Genomic DNA, 19,645 nt, shown 5'->3' with positions numbered 1-19,645 from the left:
GCCTGTTACTGGTGCTTTCTTTGTATGTCATATATACTTGGCTTGATAAACTTTGAACAAATAAATCCTCTGAACACTACTCATGTTTCACTTAGGGTCCATCTCCTCTCTTTTGCACAAGCTTCTCCAAATGTGCTTTGTTTTAGTTCCAGGCAGTTAAGACTGTGAACATTATTTTGTTTGGTCTTTTTTCCTTTGTGGAAGAAAGGCAGGAAAAAAACCCTAGTATGAATAAATTGAGTTAAGCTAAGTTTAGAAAGAGCCAGACTCATAGTTTTAACAATTTACCCAGTTGAACAATACTTTCATGCTCTGTTTATGCATTTTCTTTGAAGAGAACCTGTTAGCAGAACACAACGTTAGACACATCAAATAGCTTTCTGAGAAATTTGGTTTATTCCTAAGTCTGCATTATAGAGCTTTAGGAACAGGGAAAATGAAAGGCAATATGAAATTACTTTAACTGTTGAAGGAGTCATGGCATTGTCATCACATCACTGATCCCAGCGTGTATTTTATGTTGATAAGCATTAAATGGTAGAGGAGCTGTCTGCTTTCTCTGAGGCATTTTCTGTCTGTTCTGATGATTTTTATCTAGATTGTTACAAAATTGCTAATGTCACACACAGCTACCACTGTGAGCAAATTTATACTTAAAAAAATAAATAATGGAGTCTTTATTCTGAAGGAGTAGCTGTCTTTGATCTGTTTGAGCTCTGGGCTTAATAGCTCTACTGCACTTTTCTTCTTTTCTCATGTTTTGGCTTAATAACTATCACTGGTTTAATATAAAACATTGCAGTCCAATGCTGAGCCCACTGAAGTCTTTCAAGAATAAATCAATTTTTTCTGCTCTGGACAGTTAATCTATTTGCTTTTGCCTGCCCTAAAGATCCTTTTTGAAGTATTAGAAGTATTTCTAGCTGTTGCATAGTTTTCTGCAGTTTGTGGTGGGTTTTGTAGTTCCCATCAGAAAACTCTTCTTTTTAAGGTCGGTTTTGAAGATAGTGGATCAGTTCTAATGCTTTGGAGATTTTAAACTTTTTTTTTTTTTTTTTCCTCTTTATGATTCTAGGGAATTTAAGAGTAAATAAAAATACATTCAACTGTAGCCCTGTGAAGTCTTAGCCTTCCTGCTTAGAATGTTACCTAGCTATATTTGACTTGTAGAATTAGTTGCCTGGAAAATTTTAGAAGAAGTACCTGTTTATGTTGTGTGGCTAGAAGAGCACTGCATTTCGTTTTCAGACTTTTAAGGTTTTCAAAGATTTCTCTCAACATCACATCAACAAGAGACTGTAGTCTGTCACCATTCAGGGCATTGTTAAGGATAATCAGAGTGAGTTAAGATGACTACTAGCACTACTGGAGAGTTACACATAAGGAGGTGGAACCTCTACCATTGTTCAGAGGTAAAGTAAATGCAAATGTTTTTGTACACAACAGGCAGCCTTCTATGGCAGACTTCCATCAATATATGCAGTGCTATAGTAGAGAACACGTTTCATTGATATTGTAATCTATTTTAAAGTTTTGTACCTGCAGAGCTCAGAAATAGAGAGGATGTTAGTCTTTAGGGAAATCCCTACCTAAATCACAAGAAGATGCCAATCATTTCTGGGGGGTGTCATCTGGCATATCTTCCAGGTTGATTTTTACCTTTTGTTCTAGCAGGAAATTCTGCTGTGCCTGTAATGATAGATTTTTAAAACTGTATTTGGCTAGGACCAAAAAACAGGTCTAATTTGTACAGCACCAAAACTATGCTAGTAAGAGAGGCACTCTTTGTCCAGAAAATCCTAAGGCGCTCTTTGCCCTTCATATCTTTTTATCAAGTCCCAGACTTCCTGCCTTGGATTTCTAAACTTCCGTTCGGATTTTTTACTTTAATTAGAGTTAGTTATTTGTATTTTAAGTACACTAGACTGATAGGATTTGAGAAAGATATTTTTTCAAAGCTCTTTATCACCTCAGACCCAACAACCTGAAAAAATTACTTTATTAATGGATTAAGCATGAACTAGTAATTGCTGCATTTTTCTCTTCTTTTTTCCCTCTCCTCACCAAGACATAGACAAATTATGTTTTAGGTAGTTCAATACAAGACACTGAGCTCTGGAGGCTTTGTTGGAAAAGCCTACGTAAAGGTTGTGAAACTGGAGGTATTTAAGGGCTTTGACCTATCATTTTTAGACCAGTGGAGAAATGCTGAAGTGTAACTGTGATTTTCCATCTGTTATCATTAAAATATTTCTAAAATGTTTTTCTTTTGATTATTAGAATTCTTTTAGATTTTTTTTTGAAACAAGGCAAAGGATTCTCAGCATAAAACTACAAGTAATTTAAAATATTTTAAAGAACATTTTTATAATGGAGCATTTAGTGTATCTCAGTAGTTCCCTGTCTGATGAATTACTCTAGTTTCACTCATCTAGTACAGTGCTCCAGGTTAAAATAAAAAACAGCAAAAATATCTTCAAAATTTCTTCTGAGGTGAGGTGGTTTTTAAAAAATTAAATACTTCCAATTAGTCATTTAAATGTAAGTGTTATGTGGTAGCTTTTGATATTCCAATCTACTGAGGAAAATACATTTTAAATTTGCTTTACTCAAGTACATTTTCTAATTTATTGAGATGCTCATGGGACTGTTTTAACCTCTGCTGAGGCAGATGGAACTCTACTACTTTTTGAAGAACACTCATCACATCAGACCACCTTATTCTTCTGGATTTATCACAAAATCAGTACAATTACAGTTAAAAGGGCAGTCAATAATGATGTGTTCCCTAGCATCTCTCAGTACCTGTTGAAAATCACATATTGCAAAATTACAGTGACCTTTTTTCTGGGTCTCCTATTACTAGCAATGCATCCAGTTGGCTTTTCATGTTACAAGATGGACTCTGGCACCACTGATAATTTATCTAAAAGTTACTATTGACCTGGGATACTGTTTGCAAGCTACTTCTGAAAAACAAGCATAATATTTAGATCGATATGCGTAATATTCAGGGATTCTAACTATGTTTTCATGAGAGGCTATAGTTAAAGGGAAGGAGATTGGGATAAAAAGATATTCCAGGACACTCTAGTAGGTCCATAAAAGATTTTAAGATGAGACTCTATTCTTTCACAGAATCACAGAGTATTAGGGGTTGGAAAAGACCTCCGAAGATCATTGAGTCCAACCTCCCTGCCAGAGCAGGACCCAAACTACGGCAGATCACTCAGAAAGGCATCCAGACAGGTCTTGGAAGTCTCCAGAGAAGGAGACTCCACAAGCTCTCTTGGGATCCTGTTCCAGTGCTCTGTAACCCTTGCAGTAAAGAAGTTTTTCCTCATGTTGAGGTGGAACTTCCAGTGCTCGAGTTTGAATGCATTGCCCCTTGTCCTATCACAGGGCACAAGTGAAAAGAGGTTGTCCCTGCCTTCTTGGTGCCCAGCCTTCATGTATTTATAGACATTAATTAAATCCCCCCTCAGTCTTCTCTCTAGACTAAACAGCCTCAGGTCTCTCAGCCTTTCCTCGTAAGGCAGGTGTTCCAGTCCCTTAATCATCCTTGTAGCCCTCTGTTGGATTCTCTCAAGTAGATCCCTGTCCTTCTTGAACTGGGGAGCCCAGAACTGGATGCAATACTCCAAATGAGTTCTCACTAGGGCCGAGAAGAGAACATCCCTCAATCTGCTAGACACACACATTCTTTGCATATAATAATTTCATAAGGCAGGAAAGAATGAAAATTTGAAGTTAGTATGTATGTGAAATGTGAAAAAAAAGGCCGAGATTAAAGGGAAAAAAATTAAGTAACTTGAAGTTATGGAAGTTTAAGCACAGGGAGGTTTTGGTTCTTCTTTAGCTGTTGGAAACTGGTGTTCTGTGTAAGAAATGCTCATGCATTGCTGGCTGCATTTCCAGGCAGAAAAATACAGGAGGTGTAGCTTGACAACTGTATGCCAAAGTGGCATTTTCTGAAAGGCCACTAAAGCAATGCATAGGTGAGAAAGGATCTTACTCAAGGTATGCTTGCTGACAAGTTTATTATCATTTAAACTTACTAAGAATTTTTTTTTATTAGGCATGCAGGATTTTACACTGTTGATTTCCATTTATCTTAATTTCATATAACAAAATTCATTATATGAGCATCTGTTGCTAGTGGAGAACAATTAAAGCTTCATGCTTTAATAGTGTTTCTATTGGGAAATGTGCAATACTCTTCGTGCCAAAATTTTGCTGCATTACGAAAACATATACTTTACAAATGGTACTGACCTATTAATCCGATTCAATAAAAATCAGTAAGTTGGTGAAATATTCCATCTCGTAATAGTAAGGGAAGTGGTGGCATTTCAGAATGAGAAGTAATTTCTGTGGCATTTCGCCACTCAATATTTTGTGCAAAAGGCATTGTGGGTATTCCAGTTACTCTCTGAAACAAGAAGGTATCAGGTGTCAGGAGCTTTTTTCAAGCGGTTGGTAAAATGAGATGTCTTTCCTGGCTATAGTTTCACACAAGGTTACCCTAGATCATTGCATTTCAACTAGCAACCTGTTTTCTGGGTTTGGCCCTTGAGATAATTAATCTGTCCGGGCCACCTTTTTCTCCCGTATGGAATGATTTGTGGCCAGATTTCTGCCTCTGCACAGGCAGGCAGTTGGAACTCAAGTTGCTGCAACTGTCTCCAATGCTCATGAGAAAGTGAGGGAGGAGGAGAGTTTTATTCCAAAATTGTGATCCAGCCATAATAACAATGAAGACTGGGCCACTCAGAAACAAGCCATCCTTTTGCATGGTAGGCACTGAGAAGCAATCCTAGAAATACTGTAGCTTGCACTCATGCACGCACACAAAAGCCCACATACACATGTTATGGTGGAAGGATATCTCTGGTGATAACAAGTTTGGTTATTTGCATTGCCTGGACTTTTGGGGTCCTGGCTTGTGCTTTTGGGGTGGTTTTTGTAAGCAAATAGAATTGACTCTATTAGGATCTAATGTTTTATGGGGTTTTCCCCACGACTTATTCCAAACATGGCTGGAGATGAGGCAATTTTTCAATAGATTTAGAAAAAGGGGTTGATTTAGGAGCAAATAAGGGGGAAGAGTATGTTGTTTCACTTAACAAGTGCATGATAAAGAAAGATGTGAACATGTGGTTAAAGAACAAATATGAGATAACTTGGTAACTAAATGTGCTTGATACTCTGTGTTGCTAATGTTCAATCCATATCAGTTAGAGGAAGACGTTTGAGAGAACTGATAATTACTTTCATTACCCCTTGTCCTTCTTGGTCAGAAGTTGATTAGGCCATTCAGGATCATTGGATATGGCAAGGGAAGAAAGTGAATGAGGGGAGGAGGTGGTATGAAATGTCTATTGAGATGTATTGTGTTAATTGAAGATAGAATAAAAAGTTATAAATTTATGGGGCTTTCTGTTGCCACAACAGAGTGAAATTCCAAAACTGGATTTCACCTGATCTTCATGTGAGGGAAGTGATGGGCTGTCCCAACTGCTTTCCAGTTGCTGTGTGATCCAAATTATCCTCAAAACACATTTGCGAGTAATTTATTATAACTAGCACATCAATTGGTACTGCAAGTATTTTACTGGAAGCAAAATTTATGTGGTTTGTTCCTCTGTGCCATTTGGTAGGCAGTGAAATGGCTTCATAGGTACAATAAATGCAATGTAATGCTCAAATTACCAGAACAGCCTCCTGGAAAAACTGTGGAACTGCTAAGCTGCAAGCTTTTCCAATACCCTCCAGACAGTTTATATTGAAGATAAAGTTTTAAGTAAAGAACCCTCATGCTGTCTGGCTAGGATTAAAGATACCCACATGAACACACATAAGTTGGGCTTTGTCTGGGATGTTTCTTACATTGCATGTGTCATTTATTATTTTCAGAATATTCACCACTTTATGAACCTATGCTTGTGCTGTCTTACATTTTTTTTATGCTCTGCTGAAATGACTCTCCTGCTATTGCTAAACTTGTTCTGGATTTATACCAAGAGAAGATCTTGTTTCTTCAGGCAGACGTTCCAACGTTTTAAGCTTTATGCATTAAGTCAGATCTGCATAGATCTGTGAAGCAGCAGCCTTCATCGTGGTTATGCAACTGATATGCATACCTGTGATTTGATTAAGATACAAAATAATGCTTCTTTCTTAAGAGAAGTTCACAAAGGGTTTTCTGTGTATTTTCAGAAGATGTTGAACAGAGCATCTTTGCTGTCTGCAATGCTCGGTGGTGTGGCAAAATGGAGCACTTCAGCCTGTGCAAGTTAAGCTCTCAGGAGAGCTGCTGTGCATGGTTAGTCTAGCGTCAGGTCACTTCCCATAGCTATTGCTCGGCCACTTGGAAATCTGTGATCAAGATCTCCATGTGTGGCTAGCAAGGTCAGTGTTGGGTTTTGTTGTGTTTTGAGGTCTTGGTTGTGTTTTACCCATGAGATGTTACTTGCAGTCAAACTGTTTATTTGACTTGCTTAAAAAATACTGAGAAATTTTAAAACCTTTTCAGAAAATTACCCAGTTGAAGGTTATAATGTTCTTCAAGCTCTGTTCCTGGTGCATTACATGTAGTGGTGCTATTTAAAGCCAAGAATGAAAAGGGAACTCCTGGCATTAGTTGCCTCAGTTACAAATAATGTTAGATGTTAGGGTTGATATGATCCTGACATGGACAGTGTATATTCGGAATGTCTGGCTGGAGTGTCTATATTTAATGTCAAAGGGTAATGCCCTGCAGCAGGGTTGCTATAGTGGCTTTGCAGTGACTTATGGTTTTGGGGATTTCAGATTTGAAAGTAGTGATGTTTCATACTGCAGGGTGCAGAAAGTACCCCAAGGAATGTGGGGTCATCTTGACACCACTAGCTTCAAAATTTAAAACGCTGTTTAACACTTCTGGGATCAAGCCTTGCAGATGAACCTTATTTATATTGTGTGAACTAACTATTCCTGTTTATATTGGTTTGTATTGTTCCGGTCTATAAGCCTAAAATAAATCACAACAGTGCACTTAGCACACTGGTTTTGTCTGGTGTGAGTGATGTCTGCCAGTGGTATTGTGCACATCGCAGTTCATTTTTCACACAGAATGGAAACAAAACACTTCTCTGATTTAATATTTAAAGTCCAATACAGATCCAAGGATGGATCCTACTTTAAACACTTAACCATTATTTCAGAGAAGCATTTCAATACAAAGGAGATTTGTCAAGACCTTTATGTAAGAGTCTCATAAATTAGTTATTACCACCTTACCTTAAGATAAATGAAATATACAATATAAAAATATGTTAGTGTAATTCTTGGATTTTTGCAAGAAAGAGAAAGCAAACTTTACATTTAAAAAACTGTTAGAATTGGCAGATAATTAATAGATGCTTCATTTTAGATGTTTCATTCTGAAAAAGTTTTAACACCTTGATTAGGTGACCTAGTCCTTTTTGTAATCCTCTTAAGATGGCATCTTTTCCATGTGCCATAAAAAGTCATATAGAAAGAACTAAGATGTGTAATAGGAATTCCTTCCCTTCCCTTGCTCCATCATACTTTTGTAAGCAAAACTATTTCCAGTATCATCCATAATTTCTTTCAGTCTTAAATTAGATACCTTAATCCCTTCTCTCTTGTCCACTCTCTGGTTTTCCTTTCTTGGTTCCCATAGAAAATGGGAAAAATTTGCTTTTATAAATGAAATTGAGTAATTTAAATAATTTTCAATGAATTATTACATAAAATTAAGTGCACTGCTTTTTTAACCAAAAGGATCCCTTGGAGCCTATTAGTGTGTGGTACACTGGTCAAATGGGTTGACATGTGCTGTGTCCTGGGGCTGGGGCTGGGCAACCGTAGTAGAGCAGCAATCCTTGATACTGATACCACTTCTGCCATCAAACCAGCCATCTGAGGCTAGGAAGGGAGGAGAGAAATCAGGTGTATCATTAGTTCTTTGCTTGATTTCCATTCTGACACCACTCTGAATTTAGGCTACTTTTTGGGATGTAGGGCTATTCCCTTTGTGGTTCTCCTGTGGAGGCTTACAGGAGCACAAAGCCAAAGCCATTCAAAAAATCGGTAGACTTTATAGAAATTTTGAAGCCACCTCAGGAGTTTAGGCATGTGAAAGGGCTGTTATACCTTAAAATCAGTGGGTAGGTCCCTTTCAGAGAATCGCCAGCTTTTGTGCAAAGCAGTAAGATTTTCAGCAGGGAAAGGGATAGGAGGTTTTTGTGGTTTTTGTTTTGTTTTGTTTTTATCCAGAAGTCATTACTCATTAATTCCTATTAGCACAGAAAAAATGTCCAGGTTTGTATTTGTACGTACTTCTCTACTAGTTTGTCAGAGTTTAATTTTTTTTATTTTGTCTGGTTTTGAAGAGGACAGAATAGATGGAATTGATCTGAGGTAAGCTTCTAAGAGGCTTTTGCTAATGTCTTACACAAGAGGCTGTCGTGGAAACTTAGTAACCATGGGGTGAGAGGTAAAGCCCTGTTACTGATTAAAAACAGCTTTAAGAAAAAGTAAATAAAACCAGCAACCTTCATATCATTTTAGCAGGCATTTTCTGGCATGGAAAATTATTGCTAATGACATACTTCAGGAATGAAGTAGAAATGGCGTTAATAGAAATTTTCCAGACAAAATTGTTTTTTATAGGAAAACTGAATGTTTATTAAAGATGGTAACTGGGAAGATTTCCCTTTTTTTTGATACAGGAAAAAAGAATAACACTTTAGGCCTTTCTAATTGAAAGATTTTAAAAGAAAACAAACAAACAAAAAATCAACCCCCCCACACAAATATTCCTGTAACAATAAAAAATCAAAGTAAACTGAAAAAAGAGAATATTTGACTGGTGGGGGGGGAAAGAGTAGCTTGAAGGATGACAGTCCTGTATTATAGGACTGGGAAATACATTTTCAGTTCATTAATTCAAGTAACTAGGAAAGTGATAACTAGAACAAGGCAAATTAAAAAAATATAAAAGAAACACATTCAAAACAACAAAAAAGTACTATTTTTGTAGAGTCCCACTATTTGGGTAAAAAGCTTGGTAAGTTTTGTGGGGGTCTTTTTAGATTTTTGAGATTGAAATACTATTTTTAAATGGCAGTTGCATTTGCATAGGGTAGGGTAGTTACTATTAAATGTGCCTAATCACCTACCTAAGTTGCCGTTAGAAGAATGTACATGATGTGTAGTATTTTACCACACATTTCACTCAAACATGGGCTGTTCTCAGAAATTGATTTTTTTTTAATTTATTTTTTTGAATTTGCTTCAGTTTGAGATGTGAGTTCCATCAGCCTTATGAAAAAGCAGAATAAAATATTGTCCAGTAGCTTACATTTCAAAAAATTCACAATGTCTTAATGTTTTGTCTTCTGGTAGATCTTTCTCCTTGGTATTATTGAAAGACTGTTTGTAACTTCATGCCTGTGATGAATATGTGTGCTCATGCCACAACTGGCCTGTGGTACCTTCCTCATGCTCTTTCCTGGAACTGCATCTGATGCTCCTTTCCCAGCTCTCCAAGGAGGTGCAAGACCACTTCGTTTCAGTCTTGGCAAAACATGGCACAGCACTTTATTTTCAATTACAGATCAAGTGGTAGCTTTAACTTGGATTTTCTTGGCTCTTCTTTGTATATATGACAAATTTTTCTATCTAACTAAATTTCCTACTCGCATTTGTCCTGTATTCAAGGTGTGGATTTGGGCCAAAAAGGTATGTGTGAATTTTTTGGGGTGTTTTTTTTGGGTTATATTTTTTTTTAGAGAAAGAGTATGGCTTTAAATAGTTTCATTCCTTCTGAGAGGCTTCTCTAAATCTTTATTTTTATACTTGGGGACAGCACTATGAGTCAGCACTACAAACATTTTCTTTAGACTCTTGGGAATATTTGGAATTCAGCAGATGATAGCTAGTAGCTGCTTGGGACATGCTTAATATTAGGTTATATGACTGGGTCAAAATAACTAGTAGGAACTTGTGCCAATGTGGTCTTCTTGTTACATATGAAATGCAGGTTAGCAGAGTTATTCTTCATGCCTATATTAGTCTAATAGCATATAATTATTTTTAATAGGATGTATTACATTTCTCTTACAGAAGGTCAGGATTTGAGATGTTTTTCTTTGTAAGTGCGAAGTGAAAGAATTAGTCAAGAAAAGTTGAGAGAATTGGTGATTATTTTAATATGTACAGCAATCTCCTTAAGCCGTGAGAAGCAATCTAAAATATATTTCTATTTTAATAAAGAGGAAGTCCTTTAAAAGTGTTGATTGTAATTAATTCTTTTAAAAAATTGATCCTGTCATAACACTGTGGAGAGAGCCTACAGTACTGTTGAGCTTTATAAAGATTCTTTTTCTCTCTTACATGTTTATGTTCATCTTACGTAGATTAGCACATAGGTGGCACTAATATTTTTTTGTTGTTGTGGTAACCTGGATTTTTATTCTCAGAACCACTATAATGCTAAGTAATTTATTTATCTTGACATAGAATTCTTGCTGGCACTTGATGAATCCTTTTATGGATACTGGTACATCCTAAATCCCGTCAGAGCTGCACAAACTGTACAAATCATATTGTGTTTTTCTTTTCTTGTGCATGTCAAAAGTTATGTTTGTTACAGTCCACTGCAAAGTCCTAACTTGCAAGGCACAGCAGCACATGGTGTGCAGAGCACTGTTGAGGGATTGCAATGGTTCACTGGGGCCCCAGTCCTGCAAGCACTTTTGTTCATGTTTAACTACTGTGAGGTATGGGTAGTCATCTGGGCAAGCACATGGAGGTGCTTTTGCAAAGTTACCCCCTCTAGTTATGTAAAATTCCACGGCTTTGTGGCCTGTAGCTGTGAGGCTGTATCTGTGAGACAAGTTGCAGTCAACAGCAGAACAGCTTTTAAAAAGTTTGTCTTTGGTCTTTTGCAGTATTTTGTTTCAGTCTGTGCAAGAGTTTCACAAAAAACTTTTTAATTTAATATTCCTTCAACATGAATTTCCACATAACTCAGTGAAAATATGTTCATACTCTTTTGACACTGCAAGAGAAAGTCTTAAAGGAGCCTTCCAGAGAAAAATAAAATAAATAAAATAATTGTCTCTTTCAGCGCATTCCTTCTAATGTGGTCGTCTGTTTCAGGAAAAGAAGATAATTTCTGATCAACTTCTTTATGGAAAGAATGTGCTGTGAAAGTCCTAAGCGTATGCATGTCAGAGGACTGTTGAATGAGGCACTTGAGATAATCTAAGTGTGATATAATTGCTAAGGAGCAGAAAAGAAGTCTCTAAAGACAGAACCTAAGCTATAACATAATGATATTGATCAGAACACAGTTGGATTTTTAACTGGAAACAAGCTGGGAGCCAAAGTGGACTACACAAAGTGGATGTATCACAGCTCTTTTCTGGAGAGAAACAAGAGTTTCCTCCACAGGGAAGCTGGCCATGCTATTGCAGGTATCTGCCCCCAGACAGCATTTTATGATCAGTTTTGTCTGAAGTGCTGCAGATCTCTTATCCTTCACTGATGCCCTGCCAGACCACATGCCTTCATGAGCACCTCTTGGATGCTGCTGGCACACACCCTGTGGCACACAAACGCACCTTTTGGCTGGGTTTACAAAAATGCCACTCCACTGGGTGGCATCACGTGTGAGTGTCCCATAGGACCTCTGAACCAAACATTACGTAGTAGGGACATAGTGATCTGCCCCACATTGCTCTAGACCTCAGTGGAACAGATGCAAACTATTTTATTTCACCGGCTAGCGTACTCCCTGCCTTTTGGCTGGGAGCCAGGGATGGTTCTAGGTTTGAATGCCTTTAGCAGATCCACGCCTGAAGAGGCAATCCCAGAGGATCTGGTGTCTCAGTGTTAAAATGGTACCAAAGAAGTTTTGGGGATGCTGCAGTTATATTAATAGATAACTGGTAATTTTCCAGTTTTCAGTGAGATTTACTGAAGTAGACTTTGGCAAACTCTAGAAACTTTGTGGTACATTCACTGTATTATTTTATGCTGTATATTAGATAAAGTAGTTAAATATGGTGATTGTGATGTATGTTATGGCACTTGCAAACAGACTTAAACTAGAGAAATAATTTGCATGGTTATATTTCTGTTCTGTTTGGGGAGTAAATCCATGCAAGGTGTAGTGATGGTGCTCTGCTGTGAAATAACAACTGGTGGGATTTTTAATTCTTCTTAATTGTACAGTGAATAAATTGAAAAAGTGCTAGAGATTGCAGTGGGTAGTGAAAAAAGATCCAGGAAGAAAGGTGAAACCCCTAAAATATTTATTGTGGAAAAGTGTGAACAATCCTTGTAGTGTTGTGGTTGTTTATTGTTGAGAAAGAAAGGTTTAGTCCATTCTGTCATTAATGTCTATTTCTTCCTGTTTCCCAATTAAAAGTACTTATTTTGAATCAAATCCTGTCCCCAGTGATATAATTTGGAATTTTGCTGTTGGCTTAAGGCTGACCAGGTTTCTGTGTTAAATACTGAAAACTGTTTATCTGGCTCTGTGAATAAGATAACATGTCCTGGATGGCTCTGTGTTAATTCTGCACACTGCAAAACATTTTGAAATGTGTGTACATACAAATGCAAACAATGCATGTATAGAACTGTCCATAAATTATTTTATAGGTGTTTTATAGATGCTATAGGAAGAACTATGATTATGGGGAATTAATATGTTCACAGGAACATACATTTGAAATTAAACTATTTTCTTAAGCTTGTTCTACCTTCTTGGAAGTACAGCCACTTGGGAATTACTTCTACCACAGACCATGGTTCCATCTCAGGAGTGACATAAATTCATTAATCAGCCCTCTACGGTGCATCATCATTAACCTGGCAGGAGTCTACCAGAAAGCAGTTGAAGCAGACACCCACTGCCAGGCTAGCCTCATCTGCAGCTTTTCTGTGGAAGTATCCTGTCCTGGTGCTGTGGGGAAGGTATGCCTGAGGAAGGCTTTTAGAAGTCAAGTAGTAATGGAGTCTCTCTATTCAGCCAATTATAAAGCAATTACAGCTTCTACCTTTTTTTTGAAGTGGAAGGGATATTTTCCATGATTAAGCTATAAATCACTTCATTTATGCATTAACAATTCCAAGTGTATCTATGTGCTTGGAAGTGATTCAGAACTGGTCTTAGGATGTTAACTAAAATCCACATGAGTAATTCTCAAGTAATTCACCAACTTGCTAGAGAATGATGCTTTGGGCAAAAATGCCTAGGTGTTGTCGTGGTTGAGGATGATCATAGAATGATTTGGGTTGGAAAGGTCCTTAAAGATCATCTGATTTCAAACCCTCTGCAATGGTAGGGACACCTTCCTTAAAAGTAATTGCTGTATATTTCCTCACAAGAAACCTAACCTGTTTAGGCAGCTTGCACCTCTAGCATAACTTCTTGTTTCTGTCTTCTGATGGGGTATTAACTGCAAAAGTTCATATTTGACAACAATGAGATCAGCACAAGGAGAAGAATGAGTATTTTTATCATTAGAGCTTCAACGAACAAGACCTTCTCACAGCTTTTTGCACTTTAAGATAAGAATAGCCTTGGATAATGTAAGAAATGACATCTGGACTCCTAGTCTTGAAGTACCGCCCACTCCTGTGGAGCACATTCTTGGAGGCACTTCTCCTTGGATATGGGAGAGCTGAGGAAAGGTTGCCTTTGTCCCTTGTGTGTGGCTGAAGGAAGCAGGACTTTGCATGAGGGAAAGAAGAGGAGCCTTCTGTGCTCCTGTAGCACTGGCATACTTTACGTGCAGGAAAATCTAAAAGGTGAGAGCAAGTTGCAGGGGGCTGCTCCACTATATGTTTTTTTCTCCATATTTTCTTAGGAAAGACTTTTTAATTATGAGAAGCATAGGGGTTTTCTCTGCAAGGCTCATATTTTTCAGTGTTCTCTGAACAAAAAGAGAGAAGTGGAACAGAAGTGTTTTAAGGGAAACAATATGTCGTGAAAAATGTTGACTGGAAATGCTACTACATTCTTGGGGTGGGGTTGCCTACTATTGGAATTAATAAAAATACAGCTGTATGTTACCCATTGGGGTTTGGTTTATTCTGGAAGCTAATTTTTAAACAATTGAGGTTTATTGATTGGTTGTGTCACAGGAATATTTGGACTGTTCTAATTTTAGTCTTCAGCATTTTTATTTTTCAAGCCATATAAAGGAGAGCAAGATATATGGTGCATTTACCCCAGTTCAACAGTATGGGCTCTAACCAGATTGTAAATATGTTGTCTTCTGTGTTGTTTCTAGCTACAGCAAGACTTTTCAAATTATTTATGATCTTCTAAATTCTACTCCACAAAAGCAGTTTTCATCGTGCACGGTTGCATTCAGGTCTCAAACCATTGTAAATTATCCTTCAATATGCTTCAAAGACAGTTTATTTTTTACAAGGGTAGTGGGAAGACTTTGCTTTCACAGTGGGAGACCAAGTTTGACATCCACATTTTTGCTTTTCCTTCAGGATATGTAATAGGAGTCCCTGAGGGGGGGTGTGGATGAGTGTTGTGGGTACCCTCAGCCCAGCATGCATTTTGTATGCAAGTGCATAGGTGTGTTACAGAAAACAGCATTCCTGTTGTATTTTGTGTTGTGAAGACAGTGTATATGATTTCTCTGAAGAGCAGCAAGAGTTTCTCTCTCTCTCTCTCCCTCCCTGCCTTAGCTGGGCAAATAGCTGGCCAGCTCACAGCCCTCCAATCACCCGGGCTGCCAAGCCTCCCCACCCCTCAGCACCAACAGCTCTCACACCACCTACAGTTGATTTTTAAGCAAATATTTTAATAAAATCGCTTTCAGTCATTACTCTTCCATTTAAGACGGCAGAAGTTTGGGACTGGGTAAGAGGAGCTGAAGTTTGCCAAGCAGAAGTTGCTCTGAATCAGGTTTGTAATGAAGTTTACTGCTGAAAGAAGTAACCTGAAAGCAATGTAGCTTATCATAGGAAACTGTGCCTTTAACATACGTGCTTTTTAAGTAGCCAGAGCTGTAGTATGCAGTATTAGGTTTAGTTTACGTTACAGCATTACTGTGCATCTGACGAAGTGCAAATCACACTGTTATATATAGAAGATGAAATTTATGTTTGCCTTCCCAGTCTGAAAGGCAGATGTTTCTGCTTTTGGATGAGAAAGCTTTTCTTTTCCTTTTTATATATACTAGACTTCTGTTACAGGCGCTGCTTTGTAATTTTAGGGCTTTAAGTATTATTTAAATACACTACTTGAATTATTCTAAAACATAAGGAGTTTTGTGAAAGTCTAGGGCACGGCATCAACTTTTAGGACACTTGCAGTAAAATCAACATATTGTCTGTGCTTGTGTGTACATAGACTATACCTGGTTTTGCTTCATCTATGAATTCTTTTAATTTAATATTCATTGCACTAGATCTAATCAATGCAATACTTCAATTTTTAATAAGGCAAAACTAAATTAAGAGCAAATAATTTTAAAAAATTAATTCTACATGTGGAAAATACAAAATATAAAACTTTTTAGTGTTTTTTTATAAAAATGAGGCTGAAGGAACACTCTAATCTGTATATAACCAGTATATATTTATATTTTCCCATTTTCAATACAAAGTTGGAGTATTTTCTCCCTAATTGGTATGCTGTTTAAAATGTTAAACTACAGCTCTTATAATTTGCAGTATATTATAGTTCATACTATTAGCTCAACAGAATAGTTTATAAGTAAAATATCTTTAAGTTGTGTTTTCTTCAGGAATCTTTATGCATACATGTCAATAACAGCATTAAACCTTTCAGAGGTTTTATATTGCTTTATAACAGCTGCTTTCCATGTGAGATTTAAATCTGTTTTATTAAAGCTTTTAATGACAAATTTGGTGTGAAATGTTGAATGGCAACTGCAGCAAAACTTCGGGTTTTCCCACCTGTAGCTTGAGTTTGATGTTTACTAACTTAGACCACTGATTACCTGTAATTAAATTAAAATGTTACTGTAATGTAAGAGTGTGGTGATATATGATAGACGTTACTTTTCTGCTTTAATATTTGCCTGTTGGCATTTTGTAGGAATCTCCTAGGTTATTTTTACATGGAAAATATTTCGCAAAAATGGTAGATATTACAATGACTGTGAAGCAGTCAAAGCCGTTTTAAAGGTGGGTGTAAACTTTGCAGATGGAGACTTTGTCCTTTGCATTGTGTTTGTAGTTACAAGGTCTTTGACACCAAACTTTTCCTGCTAGGAGAGGGCTTACAATAGATGACCATTAAATGTTCAAGATAGACATCTGAATGGAAGAGCTGGTATGAATTAAAAGGCTGAAGTAATTTTCTTGGGTTAGCATTCAGATGTGTCGTGGTCAAGCAGTAAATGTTCTGGTTTACAACTGGTCAGGAAAGACTGAAATTAGGAAGAGTCTATGAGTGGCTACTATGGAGAAAAAAAAAAAACCAAAACAAGACGAGAAAGAACAAAAGGGACTGGAGAAGTATCTGTGCTCATTCGGCTACTCTGACAAATACCATGAATGTCGTTTAGACATGAGGAAGATTTTAGGGTTTCTTCCCCCTATTTAGATATATCTGTCCACTTCCTTTCCTGCCTAAATTATGTCCTTCTGTTCTGCCAGTCTTTTTGTTGCAAGTGGTTAAAGGGATAAAACCATAAGTTGCAATGTGGATGGCATCGTAAGCCTTTCTAGGAATGTGTTCAAGGAAGGAGGAGGTTTGAATACAGGCTGAGCATTGGTGATCAAGTCTGAGGCAGTTGTACTGGGACCTCACTTTTTTCAGAGGACTGTTGGAGGCGTATTCGGTGTTACAGAGTAATCTGTAGCTAAAGAAAAACTTAGTCCAAAAGAGACTTCAGAAGTGCAGTGACCCGGCACATGCAGAGCCAGAGAGTTGCCACCTCAGTTGTATGCAGCAGAAGTAATGTGCCAAGATCAGTGACAAATGGACTTCACAAGTGTTTGCATGTGACAAATGCCCCTATAAAGTAGACCTCACTGTAGTGGAGCCAGGCACATGTTTGAATGCATGGGAGCGGCAACAGGGTGAGTCTGCTCCTCACTACTGCACCCTGTTGACAAGTACAAGCGCACTTTCCTGTTTGGTTTCTTATCACTAATTTCCTATGCTTAAACTCTGTATAAGCTCAGGATTCAATCTACTCTGTTTAAACTGCATTAACAACTGAGCCCACCTGACTAACGCTGTTGTTCAAAGACAACATCCAAGTCTCCTGTAAGGAATGTAGGACGGGTGCCTCGGAAGCACTGTGAGCTCTTTCAGCTGCAGAGCATGAAGAGAGGTTGCTTCCTTCTTGACTCATTCCCCTATATATCACCAAAACCCCCATTTCCCAAGCTGTCAAGTGTGCCTCCCCAGGAAGGCTCAGAGAAGAGGCAGTGCTCATCAGCTGCGCAGGATGTTCAGCAGGGGCCTGGGCCAGTGCTGCTGGAGCTCATGGCAGCAGGGGTGAAGAGGAAGTCAAGGCCATTATGGTCTGCCAGGACAAGGCAAGCTTAGACTGCAGCAGGAAAAGAAAGAAGTAAAACACAGCAATTCGGAAAATACTGGGACCTGTTGGTCAAAAAGTAGTAGAAATCATGTGTTTCTGTGGTCACTTACCCTGCTTTGTGTTCCTGTGTTCTAAAGATCAACAGAAAAGGAAACCATGAGATTTGCCTGATCATGCCAGCACTGACTCTTACAAGAGTGTGTGGATACAGTCAGTGCACGTGTGGCTGAGACAATACTGCCACCAAAAGGCACACCCGGCTGTTACCTTCTTTGATTCTGTAAATTAGTATTTAAGTGTGAGAGGTGCTCAGCCAGTGTTGTGATAAGCTGTGCTTGTGACTCAGCACATGTCAGCACTGCCTCAGAGCCCAGGTTGTTCTCTTGCACTGGTTGATACATTGAAGGATGTGTCTTACAAGGGACACCTCAGAAAAAGGTTACATTGTCAGGGATTTCTGAAGAGACTTTGTCACTACTTACCTGTGTCACTTGGTCCTGTGTGGATGCCAAATATCCTCATAAGCTTATAAGTTCTTCCTGTTGCACCTTCCTATCAAGTAAGAAGTGATCAGTACTGGATTGGTACAGTGAGTACAGGAAACAGTATAAGATGTTCTGGATTGCAGTGGTCGTTGTGAAAGGATATGTGTTAATCAGGTCTATGTCAGGATGTATACACCTAAAAAGATACTTTTCTCTTGCATTTCTCTACAGACAGAAAATTTGTTTGTCTTTGGTTGTGCTTCAGTTTTTAAAAGATAAAGGGTAGGCTTGAGTCATAACAGGCGTTTCATCTTACTGGCTTGTGGCTAAAAAGAACCAGCCTCTTGTCCTCTCCACAAGAAGCAGAGAAAGCAGACGCACAAAACCCCCTCCTATTTTGTCACAAAGACCTGTTCTCAGCAGAGAAAACTGTAGTATCACCCACCTGGCTACTCATAGGCTGCTCTTAGTGAAGAGTTCAGGAGCTGCAGCTGGGGATTTTGCCCAAACAGTTAAATGCTGTTCACCTCAGAAGAACTTATGGATTTCTTCTGTTTGTCAACACAAACGTCATCTTAGTTCTGAAGCTGATGTGTGAAATATGCTTACTGGCTGAAGTCTACATATCATGGGCAGATTCTTATCTCTGGGAGTCTGGTGGGCTGTACAGACTGCCTAATTGCAGCAGAACTTTGGAAAGTTGCCTGTCTTGCCTCCTTCCACTGTTCTGGGGCAGCTATCACCTTTCTAATGGGCATTAAGCATCACTGCCCAGAGCTATTTGATTCCATTCACTGTCCTTTATCAACTGCCCTTTCCTCAAAAGGGAACGGAGACCCATTTTTTAAAAGAATGCTGCTCTTTGAAGGCAGAGTGGCATATCTGAGTGTACTTGGGGAGCTATTACAGGAAAAAGGAGAAAATACTTCTGCACAGAGATCTCTCTCTTTCATACCCAGGAGATTTTTTTTCAAGCAGTCTCGTATCACAATGGCAGTTCTTCTGCTTCTGACTCTTCCTTCTAGGATCATACACTGTTAAGTGAGCTATCCATCTTGATGTGAAGTCATTGCTGTTAATGGGTTGAACTATTGTGAGTAGAAATGCCCTCTACTGGTCTAGGAAACTGATGCAGACCGAGGAAAAATCTACCAGCAGAATATCTTTGTCTCAGTTCACAGGAGGATTCCACTTAATAAATAATTAGCAGAGTATAGATATAGTGGTATCTGTATAGAGTAGAGAAATTTATGGTATGACTTGCAAAGAGAAACATCATTTAATTCTTACCAAACTCTCAGTCATCAACAATACAATTCCAACAAATACATAAAGACAGATCTTGTACATTAATGATGACTCTTTGAGATGCTATTTTCTATGGGATGCCTCCCAGCTGTCCTTTCTTTGAGCTGTGAAGCAGGCTCACTGCAGTTCCTCCAAGCAGGCACCCATATCACAGGCCAGAGATACGCTGCTCACCTGTTGGCCTCCAGGACGTAGCTGGTCACAAAACTGAACTTGTGTGCAACAGCTGATTGCACCCCCTCCTGCAACGTGCCCTCAGAATATTGGAGAACTACAACTAGCATG

At 38.3% G+C, this 19,645-nt stretch overlaps 1 protein-coding gene across 5 annotated transcripts in view; it reads left to right on the top strand.

The window, feature by feature from the left end:
* The window catches only part of SLC7A2 (solute carrier family 7 member 2), a 62,084-nt gene that overhangs the window by 20,448 nt on the left and 21,991 nt on the right, over window positions 1-19,645 (top strand). The window contains exon 1 of one of the 5 annotated variants that reach the window (XM_051617192.1): window positions 13,815-13,833. The exons of 3 other annotated variants lie outside the window; for them this stretch is intronic. The gene's annotated coding sequence lies outside the window, so the exon portion shown is untranslated. Of the gene's footprint in view, window positions 1-13,814; window positions 13,834-14,821; window positions 14,954-19,645 lie in introns of those variants that run through there. One more of the 5 variants, XM_051617187.1, reaches the window with a different exon arrangement.

The sequence above is a fragment of the Apus apus genome, chromosome 4 (assembly GCF_020740795.1).
Source record: "Apus apus isolate bApuApu2 chromosome 4, bApuApu2.pri.cur, whole genome shotgun sequence".
NCBI classification, from domain to species: domain Eukaryota; kingdom Metazoa; phylum Chordata; class Aves; order Apodiformes; family Apodidae; genus Apus; species Apus apus.
This window is presented reverse-complemented; position numbering and strand designations above follow the sequence as displayed.